The 17,769-nt window shown below is 38.7% G+C and overlaps 1 pseudogene; it reads left to right on the forward strand.

Moving 5' to 3' along the window:
- Gm6392 (predicted gene 6392) lies at positions 12,688-14,289 on the forward strand (annotated as a pseudogene).

Below are 17,769 nucleotides of genomic sequence, written 5' to 3' on the forward strand. Positions count from 1 at the left end.
TCACACACTTTGGTCACAAGGCACAGAGAAATAAATTTGGAACTTAATGAGATATGCTCTTACCTGGCTAACTTTTATTGTTCTAAGAGGTATGATGCAGGCTGTTGTGGGAGAAAATTCATCCACAGTGTTCCCTAACTTAAAGTTCTGTAAGCTACAAAAATGATCTATTTGGCAAACTGTCTTTTACTGCAGTAATGGCTTATCAGTTTTGAGGACAGCCAATAGTTTTATTTGATTTGAGACCTATTCCACAAGTTGGAACTTATGCCTGGTTTTATAAGCTTAGCAGTGAACTCATGGCTATATAAGCCCTGTGGGGAACTAATAACTATTGTTTTGATAGACAGCTACAATGTGAAACTGTCTTCTAAACACTCACACATACATTCATATATTAGTTCTGGGATCAACCTTCATCAGAAAAACTGTAGTGCAGTAAGAAGCAACTAATGAAAAAATAAACAAAAAAAAAGCACCAAAATCATAATTGTTAAAGTTACTGAGAGTTAATGATGTTGGAGTGTTGACCTTAAATAGCGGCTTTATATTACTGAGTCAGAAAGAAAGTGCAACTTAGAAAATGAGATGATATGCTCGTAAAAGGCTTCATCATCACATGACATGAAACAATTTTAGCTGCTTTATTTGAACAAGATTGAGCCCCTCAACATTTCATCAAGGAAGGGAGAGGGTTGCTTGAGGTTCCATCCCTCAATTATAGACTGTTGACCAGCAAGAGGTACTGTGGGGGTTTAGTCATTTTCTTCAGTGATGTAGCCACTGATAAGTTTCTTCTGTTATAGTAAATAACATCTCACACATGCTCCTGCAAAGAGCCCTTAATACACGCATGGGTCTCACACACACATGAAGTGTTACAATGGGAGGGAGTTAGATGACAGAAGGGTGGGGGAAATGATGAAAATTCATTATATATTATTATTCAAAACTGTCAAAGAATAAAAAAGTCACAAGCCAAAAACAGAAAAAAAAAAAAAAGAAAGGAAGAAAAAGGAGAAGAAAACGAAAGAAAAGAAAGTGGAGTAAATAAATATTTAAAAATTCCCCGGCATGGCATGGGGTTCTTCCCACCTGAGACTATTTATATTCTTGGATGAAAGATAGGGGGTTTTCAGAGGGAAAACCAGGAAAAGGGATAACATTTGAAATGTAAATAAAGAAAAAATAAATTTAAAAAAATAAAGGCAAATAGCACACACACACACACACACACACACACACACACACACACTCACACACACACACACACGGACACACAGACACATAACAACCTTTATATTTTTAAATATGCCTTAAGGAGCACAATAGTTGGACAATTGTCTACCTCCCATGTTGTTAGAATCTACCTTTCTGTCCATAACTCAAGTTATTACTATGTTTTATCTGGACTGCTCTTAACTCCAATTGGTCAGACCACATGGCCATATTTTTATGGTTCAGCTAACCCATGGTGGCTTTCCTTTCTCCTATCTTGGACATTCTTCTTCTATGGTGGCCTCCCTCTCTGTCCTTGACTTGTCAAGCTCAAGAAACCTAAACCCCACCTCTGTCTCCCCTCTCCATCTATTGGCTGTCAGCATCTTCATTCAGAAATCAGAATTAACATGTGGGCAGTGTCTCAGCATGCAGACTTCAAGTTTCTGGGGGCCCGCATATAACATTACAATAGACAATAAAATACAAATCTTTAACAGAAAAGGAAAGAAGAAAAGAAAATGAGGCTGCATAATCTTCTTGACTCTTGAGGTCCAATCAAGTTGAAAAACTAATATTAGCCATCACAGAATACAGAGTTAAGAAACAGAGTCATCTGCTCTTATGCATCAGAAATGGATATTTGGAAGTTGAAATTAATGATATAACATAATTTATATAAACAGCCTTAAATGAAATATTTAGTTGTGAGGAGTGTATCCAGTAAATATTAGCAAAAACATAAAAGCTGCGTAAATATTGGGTATCAAATAATGGATAATGCCCCATGTTCATGGATGGAGGGATTCACTAAGCTTCAGATTCAGTTCCTCCTAACATGATTTAATGAATTATTAATCAGATTTATGTTGAGTTACTTTCTAGGTATTCAAAGAGTCCTAAAGTTTATATGGAAGAAAAAAAAGTCCAAACAGTCAACATACTACTGAAGAAGAACAACGCTGAGGAACTGACTCTACTACCTACAAAATATATCACAAAGCAAAAGACAGAGTAATCAAAAAGATGTGGTTGTGGTGAAAAAATAGAAAAATAAATACAAAGAAGAGAACGGAGGGCCCAGAAATGGATGTGGGTCAGTAGAGTTAATTGGTCTTTGACAAAAGAGTAAGAACATTCAAAAGAGAAGCAACAAGCTTCCAAGAATATTAGATACTAAGAAATCTAGATACTGATGTTACATTTTCACAAAGAAATGAACTCAAAGTAGGTTGTATACTTACATGTAAACATAGAATTGAAGAGAAAGAAAAAACCTTTAGAAAACAAGATAGAAATTTAGGTTGCTCTGAATTTCTTGATAAGCTTTCTGTCTCTAGCTGCATATGTATCAGAAGATGGCCTAGTCGGCCATCATTGGGAAGAGAGGCCCCTTGGTCTTGCAAACTTTATATGCCTCAGTATGGGGGAACGCCAGTGCCAAGAAGTGGGAGTGCGTGGGTAGGGGGCTGGGGGGGAGGGCATGGAGGACTTTTGGGATAGCATTTGAAATGTAAATGAAGAAAATACCTAATAAAAAATATTTAAAAAACCACAATCTATGATGAACTGAAATTTGAGAAACTGTAAACATGTTGTTCTACTAAAAGGCACTTTTTAAAAATATTTTTATTACATATTTTCCTCAATTACATTTCCAATGCTATCCCAAAAGTCCCCCATACCCTCCCCCCCCCCACTTCCCTACCCACCCATTCCAATTTTTTTGGCCCTGGCGTTCCCCTGTACTGGGGCATATACAGTTTGCGTGTCCAATGGGCCTCTCTTTCCAGTGATGGCCGACTAGGCCATCTTTTGATACATATGCAGCTAGAGTCAAGAGCTTCGGGGTACTGGTTAGTTCATAATGTTGTTCCACCTATAGGGTTGCAGATCCCTTTAGCTCCTTGGGTACTTTCTCTAGCTCCTCCATTGGGAGCCCTGTGATCCATCCAATAGCTGACTGTGAGCATCCACTTCTGTGTTTGCTAGGTCCTGGCATAGTCTCACAAGAGACAGCTACATCTGGGTCCTTTCGATAAAATCTTGCTAGTATATGCAATGGTGTCAGCGTTTGGAAGCTGATTATGGGGTGGATCCCTGTATATGGCAGTCTCTAGATGTTCCATCCTTTCGTCTCAGCTCCAAACTTTGTCTCTGTAACTCCTTCCATGGGTGTTTTGTTCCCAATTCTAAGGAGGGGCATAGTGTCCACACTTCAGTCTTCATTCTTCTTGAGTTTCATGTGTTTAGCAAATTGTATCTTATATCTTGGGTATCCTAGGTTTTGGGCTAATATCCACTTATCAGTGAGTACATATTGTGTAAGTTCCTTTGTGATTGGGTTACCTCACTCAGGATGATGCCCTCCAGGTCCATCCATTTGGCTAGGAATTTCATAAATTCATTCTTTTTAATAGCTGAGTAGTACTTCATTGTGTAAATGTACCACATTTTCTGTATCCATTCCTCTGTTGAGGGGCATCTGGGTTCTTTCCAGCTTCTGGCTACTATAAATAAGGCTGCTATGAACATAGTGGAGCATGTGTCCTTCTTACTGGTTGGGACATCTACTGGATATATGCCCAGGAGAGGTATTGCTGGATCCTCCGGTAGTACTATGTCCAATTTTCTGAGGAACCGCCAGACTGATTTCCAGAGTAGTTGTACAAGCCTTCAATCCCACCAACAATGGAGGAGTGTTCCTCTTTCTCTACATCCTCGCCAGCATCTGCTGTCACCTGAATTTTTGATCTTAGCCATTCTCACTGATGTGAGGTGGAATCTCAGGGTTGTTTTGATTTGCATTTCCCTGATGATTAAGGATGTTGAACATTTTTTCAGGTGCTTCTCTGCCATTCGGTATTCCTCAGGTGAGAATTCTTTGTTCAGTTCTGAGCCCCATTTTTTAATGGGGTTATTTGATTTTCTGAAGTCCACCTTCTTGAGTTCTTTATATATGTTGGATATTAGTCCCCTATCTGATTTAGGATAGGTAAAGATCCTTTCCCAATCTGTTGGTGGTCTTTTTGTCTTATTGATGGTGTCTTTTGCCTTGCAGAAGCCTAAAAGGCACTTTTATGGGAGTAAAATGGAGCAATGGAGAAATGACTCAGAAGTAAAGAGTATGACTGCTTTTTCAGAGGACTGAAGTTCTATTCCCAGCATCCAAAGGCAGCTCACAACTGCCTATGATTCTAGTTGCAGTAGATCATATGTACTTGGGTGGCCTTCATGGGCACCAGAGCTAACATGTATGTTCACATATATGGACATATCCCAGATGCATGTAATTAAAAATGGGAAAATAAATTTTAAAAGGCTATGGAATGGCAAATCAGTCATTGGAAGAAAGTATCAGGAAACACAATCTTCATACAAGACATATCAAATTTCTGCAAAAGAGGTCTTACTCTTCAAAAGTAAGAAACGGGTTAAAAGTAGGCAAAATACCTGAACAATCATTTCTCCAAAGATGATAAATAATAAAAGGTGTTTAACAAAATATAGAATAGATTATCTCATGAGGAAATTGCAAGTTAATTTCCTGAGATTACTGGGAGAAGTTACTGGACACTAGTTGAAGTGACTGAAAACTGAAAAAAAAAAACCAAAAAAACAAAAACAAAAACGTAACACTGATGAGAATAGGGGTCAAAAGGTCAACAGGAACTCTCATTTATTGGTGATGGAAATGCAGAATGGTATGGCCACATTTCAAAGGGAAAAGAAGACATATTTCTTTTTTAATTTCTCAAAAATTCCATACACGCATAAAATGTATTTTGACCGTGTCAACATCTCTCTTTTTCCTCTTATTCTGAAGCCATCCTCAATATGATTCCCTTCTCAACTTCATATTATCCTTTTTAAAAAATCAACAACCTCCCCCAATCCAGTTAGGGCTACCCATATGTGCATGGGTGTAGGAGCTTCTACTGGGGCACAGGAAACTGAATAGTGGTAATTTCCCAAAGAAATGTGACTTTTTTTAAAATTAGGTATTTTCTTCATTTACATTTCAAATGCTATCCCAAAAGTCCCCCATGCCCTCCCCCCCAACCCCCCTACCCACCCACTCCCACTTCTTGGCACTCGAGTTCCCCTATACTGAGGCTTATAAAGTTTGCAAGACCAAGGGGCCTCTCTTTCCAATGATGGCTAATTAGGTCATCTTCTGATACGTATGCAGCTAGAGACATGAGTTCTGGGGGTACTGGTTAGTTCATATTGTTGTTTTACCTATAGAGTTGCAGACCCCTTTAGCTCCTTGGGTACTTTCTCTGGCTCCTCCAATTGGGGGCCCTGTGTTCCATTCAATAGCTGACTGTGAGCATCCACTTCTGTGTTTCCCAGGCCCCGGCATAGCCTCACAAGAGACAGCCATATCAGGGTCCTTTTAGCAAAATCTTGCTGGTGTATGCAATGGTGTCAGCATTTGGAGGCTGATTATGGGATGGATCCCCGGGTACGGCAGTCTCTAGATGGTCCATTATTTCATCAGCATTTAACTACCAATGGCTCTTCAACTAGGGGTAGGGTCTTATGAGACCTTCCCTCACTCATGCTGGAATTTTTGGCTGTATTAATATTGTGCAGGTCTTGTGCAGGTAACTACAGATTCTATGAGTTCATCGGAGTAACTGCAAGATCTCAAGGACACGATTTAACAACACTTTTTCCTATCCACTGGCTCTTAATAAAGTCAGACAGTCTTATAGTGTAATGTAGCAACCTTATTCCTAGATGCTTACCTAGGTATGTTGGAACTTATTTCCAGATGGAAATCTGCAGTATTATTTTATAGTAGCTTTACTTATATCTCCTGAACTGTAATCTACCAAGATGGTATTCGAAAGGAGAATGAATAAACAAACTGTAATATATCCACAAATGCAATATTTTCTAAGCAATAAAAAGAAATGGGGTTTGAAGCCACTAAACCAGGTTAATAGACCTTTCCACATTTTTGTTGAAGAAGTCAGTCTGAAAACATGGTTCAGGGAGTTTCTGTCTATAGGATATGCTGAGGAAGGAAAATTCAGAGAGACATGTCAATGGTTGTTGGAGGTATGGAGAAAAGAAGATAAATGTTGGTGTGCAGATTTTTAAGTCAATGAAACTGTTTTGCATGGCACTGAGGTAGTATATATGTGGCCTCGTGCATTTGTTAAATCCATAAAATTGTCTAATACAGAGAATGCACCTTAATGGAAATTATCGCCTTTAGTTAATAATTAAATTCCAATATTAGTTCATTGAGCAAAGGAAATTAATATGGGAGGGAGAGAAAGGATATGTGTGAACTGTTTGTACCCTCTACTTTCTAAAGTACTCTTACACGGTAAAGCATATTACAAAACATATCAATATTCATAATATAAGAGATCACCAAATTATGGGGAATAAAGTTGACAAAACAAAATCTTCAACAATAAAAATTAAAAAGCTTTGATGAAATTTAAAACTAAGGGATATAAAATATTCATGCAATTGATGCAAGATGCAATGTACATGTAAATATAAATGTTAGAGACATGAAATATCTTGGAAGACATAAAAGGCAATTATTATTCCAGAACACATAGGACAGGCAAATATTGCAAAGATCATAAAACACCATCCATGGAAATAAATAATCATAAATGAAACTTATTAAAATTTTCTATTTGGTAAAATGCACTATTATAAAAAAAAAGTAAGGAATTCAATCATCTGAGATAAATATGCACTGAACATAGAGACAGGGAAATTTTTGTTAAAAATATATAAATATAATCTGGCAAATTAGTATTAGGCAAAACAAAGCAATATAAAAGTAGACAAAAACCTCAAAAAAAGATATATCAGGGAAGTGTATAAACACATGTTGTTATTAATATAAAAATTGTGGTAAATTGTGTAGATGTACAACATTCACAAAAAGATTTCATGACTTCTGAATTCATTTTAAAAACTTAAAAGACAAATCAGAGAGAAGACAATGTTGCCCACTTCCTTAGTAGCTTTTCAATATAGTACTAGAAGTTTTATCTAGAGCAATAAGACAACTAAACGAGATCAAGTGGATTCAAAATGGAAAGAAGTCAAAGTATTGCTATTTGCAGATGATGTGATAGTGATCTCAAAATTTCTACCAGAGAACTCCTACAGCTGATAAATACCTTCAGTAAATTGACTGGTTACAGAATTAATACAAAAAAGCAGTAGCCCTCCTTAATATAAATAATCAATGAGCTGGGAAAAATTAGGAAAGCACCATTCTTCACAATAGCCAAAACGAATATAAAATATTTTGGTGTAACTCTAACCCAAGCAAGTGAAAGTGCTGTGTGACAAGATCTTTGAGTCTTTGAAGAAAAATCAAAAATGAGGAATATTTCAGAAGATACAGAAGATAGAAAGGTCTACAATACTCATTAATTGATAGGATTAACATAGGAAAACTGGCCATCTTACCAAAAGCAACACTGTAAAAGCAATATTCAACTTCGTATGGAAACCCAAAATCCCAGGATAGTTAAAGTAATCCTGTACAATAAAAGGACTTCTGAAGGTATCACCATCCTCAATCTTAAGCTGTACTACAATAAGTAACAGTAAGACAAACTGCATGGTATTGGCCTAGAATATCATGCAGACAGGTTAATCAATGGAATCAAATCAAAGGCCCAGAAGTAAACCCACATACATGTGCACACTTGAGTTTTGACAAAGAAGACAAAAAAAATACAATGGAAAGGGAGAACATCTTCAACCAATGGTGATGATCTAATTGGATGTTTGCATGTAGAAGAATGCAAATAGAACTATGTTTGTCACCCTGTACAAAACTCAAGTCCAAGTGGATCAAAGACCTCAACATAAAACTGGATACACTAAATATAATAAAAGGAAAAGTAGGGAATAGCCTTGAATATATTGGGATAGGAGACAACTTCCTGAACAGAACATCACCAGCTCAAATATTATGATCAATAATTAATAAATGGGACCTTATGAAACTGAAAAGCTTTTGTAAGGACAGCAATAGGACAAAACTGCAACTTACAGATTGGGAAAGAACCTTTACCAATATTACATCCAACAGAGGACTAACATCCAAATATATAAAGAACTCAAGACACCAACAAACCAAATAACCAAATTTAAAATGTGGTACAGAGATAAATAAAATTCTCAACAGAGGAATCTTAAATGACTTAAATGCACTTAAATGTTTAGTATCCTTAGTCATCATGGAAACACAAATCAAAAGGACTCTGACACCTATCAGAAATGGCTAAGATCCAAAACTCAAGCTGGTGAAGATGTGGAACAAGAGGAACACTCCTCCATTGCTTGTGGCAGTGCAAACTTGAACACCACTAAGGAAATCAATTTGGTGGCTTCTCAGAAAATTGGGATAGTTCTACTTTAAGACATAACTATACCACTCCTGGGCATATCCAAAAGATACTCCACCATATCACAAGGACACTTGCTCAGGTATGTTGGTAGTAGCTTTATTCATAATAGCCAGAAATCGGAAACAACCTAAATGTCTCTCAAGAGAAGAGTTGGTAAAGAAAATGTAGTACATTTACACAATGGAATTTTACTCAACTATTAAAAATATCATGAAATTTGTAGGCAAATAGGTGGCACTAGAAAATAAAATATGGAGGAAAGTAACTCAGACTCAGAATAACACCCTTAAGTGGATATATAAATATAAAGATAAAGATATATAAATATAAGGATAAAAAGCTATAAAGCACAGGATAATCATGTTACAGTCCACTGACTCCAAAAAGCTAAGTCACGAAGAAGGCCCAAGGGAAGATATATGAATCTCACTGAGAAGGGGAAATAAAATAGACATGGTGTGGGTGGATGAGTAGAGAGTACTGGGTGGGATGGTGTAGGCAGGGGAGCAAGAGAGATCAAGTGGGGAGAGCTGGAAGAGAGAACTAAAATTTATGGGGGAGGGTCTTCTCTGGGACTAATTAGAAACCTAGGACAATGGAAACACCCAGAAATCTATGAGAGTGTCTGTAGCTAAGACTTCTAGCTATAGAGGATATGGAACCTGAAAGAGCTAACTCCTGTAACTGGGCAAGACCTCCAATATAAAGATAAGGACACCAACCCAGCCACAAATCTTCAACCTATAATTTGTCCTGCTTGCAAGATGTGCAGAGATAAAGCAAGAACAGAAACTGAAGGAACAGCTGATCAATGACTATCCAGCATGAGACCCATGCCATGACACTATTAATAATATTCTGCTACACTTGCAAACAGGAACCTTGCTAGCACCATAAATGTCATCTGACAGGCTTCATCTAGCAGCTGATGGAAAAAAGATTCAGAAACTCACAGCCAAACACTAGTTGGAGCTCAGGGAATCTTTGTAGGTAGGCACAGGAAAGACTGAAGGATCCAGAGAGGTCAAGGACACCAAAAGAAATCCTAAAGGATCAACTAACCAGGTCCCATAGGGACTCACTGAGACTAAATCACTAACCAAAGCATACGTGGAACGGACCTGGGCTCTCTGCTCAAATTGATGCTCTGATCAATTATGCTGCTTGATCTTTATGTAGGAATCCTAACAACTAGATCAAGGACTGTTTCTGACTCTGTTGCCTGACTTTAGATCCCTTTCCCTTAACTGGGCTGCCGTGTCTTCTCTCAATAAAGGATGATGCACCTAGTCCTACCCCAACTTGTTATTCCAAGGTGAGATGATTTCTATGGAAAGTCTTCTCTTCTTTGAGAAGAAAGACAGGGGGGACTGAGAAGGGGGACTGAGAAGGAGTGACTTAGAGGAGAGAAGGGAATTAATTAATTAATTAAAATGTACAGTGTTAACATCAGCAGGGGTTTTGAGATTATTTTATGGTAATGACTCTTTAGATGAAAATATTAATGCTATATTACTCTGGAATCTAGAAGCTTCTTCAGAAGTTAAACATATATCAGTTTTGTAACCTATTGATCACGTTCACAAGAATTTACCTGAGAAAGATGTAACCGTATTTCCATCAAAAGTTAAGCAAACATATATATAAAGACCTCCTTGCACAGGAGTGTTACAGCAAATTTATTCATAAACATCTAACTGTAACAAATCAATTGTCTATCAAAGGGAGGATGGGAAGATAAATTGAGCTAAACTCACAGAATAGAATTGTAATCAGCAGCAGGAAGGAACAAATTGTTGATCTACAACAACTCAGGGACAGTGACAGAGTTTGAACAGTCACAATGGCTTCCTCTCTCCCTGCAGGAGCAATGGATTGACTAGGAAGAGTAATGATGGTATGTTTGGCAGAATGAGAATGTTCTACATCTGTAGTCAGTTACTCATTGGTCATACGCACAATTATCAATGTGCATTCCAGAATACATGTAAAACCTATGTACTTAACTATCCAAAAAATTTCACTTATTTTGAGGTATATGAGGAGGGGGTCAAATTTTCATGGAAATAAAAAGTGTATGACAAGGAGCAAGGCTATTTGATAGTACTTCATGGAAAACATTGCATTAAAGAAGTTTGTGAAGTTGCACCCCCAACCATGAGTGGTGATGCTTGGCCTAACATCTGACAGCCTAGACCAGGGATGACCACATGGCCTTTGATGATAACAGTCGGCTACTGCTGCAGGGTCACAGACCCCAACATGGCTTTTGGTGGTAGCATGGGCAAGATTTCACCATGATCTCAGGTGGCATTATCAATTACCCACATCAGGCTATTCCTCACTAATATCAAGTCTCAAGTTCTGTCTTTTTATCATGCACACAGCATTCTGCTTCTTTTCTCTCTTGCATCTCTCTCCTACTTTCTTGTTCATCTTAATGTCACCTAGGGCTTCTCAGCGTAGGGTCCTCTCAGAAGTTCTGTGCCCCTTCTGCCCATGTAGCCCTGGGCAGATGTTGTCTCCAGCTTGCTCTGCCAACCTGTAGTGCCTGGCACTGATCTGGGGTCCTTTATTTTTCCTTTTTTTATGGAGATTCAAGCAGACATCTTTAGAACTGTCCCAAGCATACTGGAAATAGCTACCCAGTGAGGGATGCTCATGAAGATGTCATCTCTGTCTCTTAATTCAGGGTCTTCACCCTCTAATTCACAATTTTACATTCAAAACACAAGATTTCCAGCCCATATGGAGCAATCTTCTTAACATATATTTGTTTTGGCAAATAATAAGTTTTCTGTTTCACTGCTAATCATCAGAAGAGTGGCCTTTCCCTGGCTACGTTCAATGTCTAATCATCTCATTGTACTGATACTTTATCTACACATTGTCCACTACTTGCTCTAATTATAGGTTAAACAAGAGCAATCTGTAACCAACTCCAAGGAATATTAATTTCAGTTGTATGTGCCTATAAGTTTACATTGAGTTTTATGTTCCTTTATCTAGCCATGAATTATGGTATTGATAAGTGCACTTATCAATACTTTTATACTTATATTTTTATACTTATATTTAATACTTTATCCCTGTAATATTCTCAAAAACATCAGATTATTATCTTTCTCTCATGGTTGCATGAATTTTTGTGGATCATAAATATGGGAAGGATATAATCAGATGAGTCTGGTTTTAAATTCCCCCTCTCTTTCCTGCTTTATTTCCTTCTTGAATAATCTCTATTAGCTTTAAAATATTACTATTTTTTTCTTTAAAGAAAATGTGCATGGGATTCAATAAACCTGTCATCCATGAAACATTTAAAAAAAAACAGGACAATGAGCAATCACACAGAGACAATAAAAATGTAGATAACAATAATGATGCCTGACATTTAAGGACTTTACAAAGAACTTTATTTTTGTTACTTTAGAACATTAGCCTGTGATTATGATATTATAGAATTACCTATGAGAGTTTCACATATTTGTTCAGATATTTCTAAATTATTTTTGTTAGTCTTATTATTGAGCATTTAGTGATGGAGAAACATGTGGCTCACTTGGCAAAGGTCAAACATTTGGCTTCAGCATGGAAGGAACAGGATTTTAGTTTGTATGTCCACTTTCAATCTGAAACTCTAAAATATTTTGGTTGGGATTCTAACCTTTAATGGCAGAACCATCTGTCCCACCTTAAAATTCTAAAGTATAAGGAATTATAGTGGTTTAATGATTCATTACTTTGCAGTTTTCTACAAATGCATTATCTGCACTGTGCCATGTTAGGATACTGTTTGCTTTCTGTTCATGAAAAGTAGAAAGAATTGTTTGTTCATCACACACATGATGACCAAAAGACATACTGATTTAAATAATGTATTTATTGCCCATATTATTTGATCCAAACCTGAAATCCATGTTTTTGGCTTTCTATGTGTCTCCAGATTAGACTCTATATCTTCATTCAGGAAACTTCAGACATACTTAAGTCAGTTTCTTATCCTCTTCCCAGATCTTGGTGGAAGTATATAATAAAAACTCTTTTAGAAAAAAAAAATGTGCTTTTTAGCAACGGGTTTGCCCTCAGAACGCAGGTGTTGTGAAAGTCACTGCTAATTCAAAGCAAAAATGAGAAAGGAAAAGACTCACATCAACATCATCGTAATTGGACACGTAGATTCCCACAAGTCCACCACAACCGGCCACCTGATCTACAAATGTGGTGAAATCAACAAGCAAACCATTGAAAAGTTTGAGAAGGAGGCTGCTGAGATGGGAAAGTGCTCCTTCAAGTATGCCTGGGTCTTAGACAAACTGAAAGCTGAGTGTGAGCGTGGTATCACTATTGACATCTCCCTGTGGAAATTCGAGACCAGCAAATACTATGTGACCATCATTGATGCCCCGGACACAGAGACTTCATCAAAAAACATGATTACAGGCACATCCCAGGCTGACTGTGATGCCCTGATTGTTGCTGCTGGTGTTGGTGAACTTGAAGCTGGTATCTCCAAGAACGGGCAGACCCGAGATCATGCTCTTCTGGATTACACCCTGGGTGTGAAACAGCTGATTGTTGGTGTCACCAAAATGGATTCCACTGAGCCACCATACAGTCAGAAGAGATACGAGGAAATCATTAAGGAAGTCAGCACCTACATTAAGAAAATTGGCTACAACCCTGACACAGTAGCATTTGTGTCAATTTCTGGTTGGAGTGGTGACAACATGCTGGAGCCAAGTGCTAAAATGCTTTGGTTCAAGGGATGGAAAGTCACCTGCAAGGATAGCAGTGCCAGTGGCACCACGCTGCTGGAAGCTTTCGATTGTATCCTACCACCAACTCGTCCAACTGACAAGCCTCTGAGACTACCCCTCCAAGATGTCTATAAAATTGGGGACATTGAGACTGTCCCCGTGGGTTGAGTGGAGACTGGTGTTCTCAAACCTGCCATTGTGGTTACCTTTGCTCCAGTCAATGTAACAACTGTTGAAATGCACCATGAAGCTGTGAGTGAAGCTCTTCCTGGGGACAATGTGGGCTTCAATGTAAAGAACCTGTCCGTCAAAGATGTTAGATGAGGCAATGTTGCTGGTGACAGCAAAAAACGACCCACCAGTGAAAGCATCTGGCTTCACTGCTCAGGTGATTATCCTGAACCATCCAGGCCAAATCAGTGCTTGTTACACAGCCCACATAGCATGCAAGTTTGTTGAGCTTAAAGAAAAGATCGATTATCATTCTGGTAAGAAACTGGAAGATGGCCCCAAATTCCTGAAGTCTGGTGATGCTGCCATTGTTGATATGGTCCCTGGCAAGCCCATGTGTGTTGAGAGCTTCTCTGACTATCCTCCACTTGGTCGTTTTGCTGTTTGTGGCATGAGGCAGACAGTTGCTGTGGGTGTCAGCAAAGCTGTGGACAAGAAGGCTGCTGGAGCTGGCAAAGTCACCAAGTCTGCCCAGAAAGCTCAGAAAGCTAAATGAATATTACCCCTAACACCTGCCACCCCAGTCTTAATCAGTGGTGGAAGAACGGTCTCGAAACTGTTTGTCTCAATTAGCCATTTAAGTTTAATAGTAAAAGACTGGTTAATGATAACAATGCATCGTGAAACCTTCAGAAGGAAAGAATGTTTTGTGGACCTTTTGTGTGTGTGTGTGTGTGTGTGTGTGTGTGTGTGTGTGTGTGTGGCAGTTTTAAGTTATTAGTTTTCAAAATCAGTACTTTTTAATGGAAACAACTTGACCAAGAATCTGTCACAGAATTTTGAGACCATTAAAACAAGTTTAATGAGAAAGAAAAAAAATGCATTACATCATAAACTTGAAAACCACCCTAATCTAAAATCTAGAAACTACAATTTTAGGGATAGAGAAAAGAGTAATTCCCCCAGTTTAATAAATCAGAAATCTTTTGTATGATTACCAGTAAACATTTTCAGGAATATTTTTAATAAAAATATTATATCACAGAGACAATAAAATAATCTCAGCTACATGAAGCAAAATAGATGAATTTTAAAACAGAAAAATAATAACCTCATGATACTACATTCAAAATGAGTCTTCTTTAATACATAGGTAACAAAATTAATGCAGAAATGGTTTCATATTTAGTATAAATTAGTCAGGGGAAAAAGTTAAGAGAAAATTCTACATGATTATTATCTCTTCTGAGGGGCCAAGATGGGAGTGAGTGATATGAACAACCCATAAAATAAACAAGGTCTGATGAAGGCAAGAGGAGAGGTGGCAAGAGAATGGAGGTCCCCCCTGGAATAAAATAGTCATAAGAGGGAGAGAGAGGTAGGGAACTGGAAGTGAGAGGGGATCCGGAGGGGTATGAAGGGGTAGGATCAAGTGTGTGGAGAGACAGAAGACATGGGCTGATAGCCATGAGAATAAATGGAAATCTTCAGCTGACAGGAGTGCAGAAGTGGCAGGCATCTCCAGGACTAGACAGAGACATGGGATAAGAGAGGAAACCCAGGAATCAATGGGGGTGATCTTAGCTGTGACTCACAGCATCGGGGATATGGAACCTGAAAAGGCCATTTCCTATAGCCAGGCAGGAACCCCAGTGAAAGGGACACCAACCCACTCAAAAAATTTTTGACCCATAATTTGTCCTGTCTACAAGAAATTCAGAGACAGGGGATGGAACAGAAACTGACAGAATGGCCAACTAATAATTGACCCAACTTGACATCCATCCTATGGGTAAGCACCAGTCCCTGACACTACTAAAAATACACTCATGTGCTTTCAGAAGGCAGTTTAGCCTGGCTTTCCTCTAAGAGGTTCCACCCAGAAGCTGACCCAAACAAATGCAGATACCCATAGCCAAACAGTGGATAGGGACTCTTAGAGAAGAGATGAAGTAAGGATTGAGGGCACCGAAAGGGATAGCAACTCCACAGGAAGACCAGCAGAGTCAACTAACTTGGACCCTTGAGGTTTTCAGAGACTGACTCACCAACCAAAGAGCATTCACAGGTTGGACCTAGGCCACCCCACACATATGTAGCAGATGTGAAGCTGGCTCTTTGTGTGGATCCCAAACAACTGGAGCAGGGTCTATCCCAAATGCTGTTGCCTGTCTGTGGGATTTGTTCTTCTAGCTGGGCTGCCGTGTCTGGTCTAAATGGGAGAGGATGTGCCTACTCCTGCAGAGTCTTGATGTGCCAGGGTGGGGGGATATCTGGGGGGCTCCACCCTCTCAGAGGAGAAGGGGGATAAGGATTATGAGAGGGGGCGATCTGAAAGGGGGCAGCAATCAGAATGTAAAATGAATACAAATAAATAAATAAATAACACACAGAGAGTTGCCAATAAGTAGATATTTATCAGCATAGGTAATTAACATATTAAAGTCATGGGTGTTATTCTATCAGTATTTTCATAGCTCAAATATACATTCAGTTTATGCCTAGTGTATGCAAGTCCATCCTTGCCCACTACTGGGTAGGTTATGACCTAAGGCTGGAAAAAATGTTCCTCTAGAATTTACCAGACTTTCTGGTAGTCATACAAATTATTTAAGCACAAGAATGTTAAATAATTTGTTTAATATATTTTAAAAATTCCAAATTGGGCCAGCGATGTAGCTCAATTGGAAGAGTATTTGTCTAGCCAACATGAACCCTGGGTTAAATCCCCAGCACCGTATGTCTATAATTCCAGTATGTCAGAGGTGTAGGAGGGTAGGTTAGAAATTTAAGTTCATCTTTGACTGCATAGTGAATTTCAGGCCAGCCTGGGGTCATGAAACTTTATCTCAAAGAAGAAAGAGCTGGGGATGGGGGGTAAAAAAAGAGAAAAAAAGAATACAGCAAATTACAGATTATTTGTGATCCCTGTTTTGAAAATATTTTTGTATGTTAATATGCAATGTGACCATCCAAACGGGGAACCTTATCCACAATTTTATGACCCTCTTAGTTTAGGTTTCTATTGTGAAAAGACACTATGATCCTGCAACTCTTATAAAGGAAAACGTTTAATTGGGACTGGTTTATAGTTCAGAAGTTTATCCCATTATCAGTATGTTAAGAATCAGGACATGAAAAGACTTGGTATTGAAGAAGGAGCTATGAGTTCTACATCTGGATTGGCAGGCAGCAAAAGAGAGAGACTCTGGACCTAGGTTGAGCATTTGAAACCTCAAAGCCCAGACACCAGTGACATATTTCTTCCAACAAGGTCACACTTATTCTAACGAGGCCACACCTCTTAATAGTTTCATTTATATGAGCCTATGGGATCCCGTTTTATTCAAGCCACCGTAACGACATTCACTCATCATTAAACAATTTGAGCTAGTGCATGATGGAATGTGTTCCCATAATGCTTTCTGATAACGGCCCTCTTTCATTTTTAGCATATATGCTGAGTGGGTTACATTTAAGAATATTAACATATACATATATGTAAGCAATAACGATGACAAAAGACACCATGAATTTGAAAGAGAGCAAGGAGGGATATGTGGGAAGGCTTGGAGAGGAATAGAAAGGGGAATGTAATTTAATTATAATTCCCAAAATAAAAAAGTAAAAAAATTCTGCATGTGATTTTTTATAATTAGATATTTTCTTTATTTACAACTAAAATGTTATCCCCTTTCCTAGTTTCCCCTCCAAAAATTCCCTATCCCCTACCCCCTACCCCCTACCCCTGCTCCCCAACCCACCCACTTACACTTCCTGGCCCTGGCATTCCCTCACACTGGGGCATAGAACCTTCACATGACCAAGGGCCTCTCCTCCCATTGATGACCAACTAGGTTATTATCTGCTACATATGCAGCTAGAGCCATGAGTCCTACCATGCGTTTTCTTTGATTGATGGTTTAGTCCCTGGGAACTCTGTGGGGTTAGTTCATATTGTTGTTCCTCATAGAGGGCTGCAAACCCCTTCAGCTCCTTGGGTCCTTTCTCCAGCTCCTTCATTGGGGACCCTGTGCTCCGTCCAGTAGATGGATGCGAGCATCCACTTCTGTATTTGTCAGGCACTGGCAGAGCTTCTCAGAGACAGAAATATCAGGCTCCTGTCAGCTGTTGTTGGCATCCACAATAGTGTCTGGCTTTGGTGGTTGATTATGGGATGGATCCCCAGGTGGGGTAGTCTCTGGATAGTC

Source organism: Mus musculus, chromosome 15 (assembly GCF_000001635.26).
Source record: "Mus musculus strain C57BL/6J chromosome 15, GRCm38.p6 C57BL/6J".
Taxonomy (NCBI): Eukaryota; Metazoa; Chordata; class Mammalia; order Rodentia; family Muridae; genus Mus; species Mus musculus.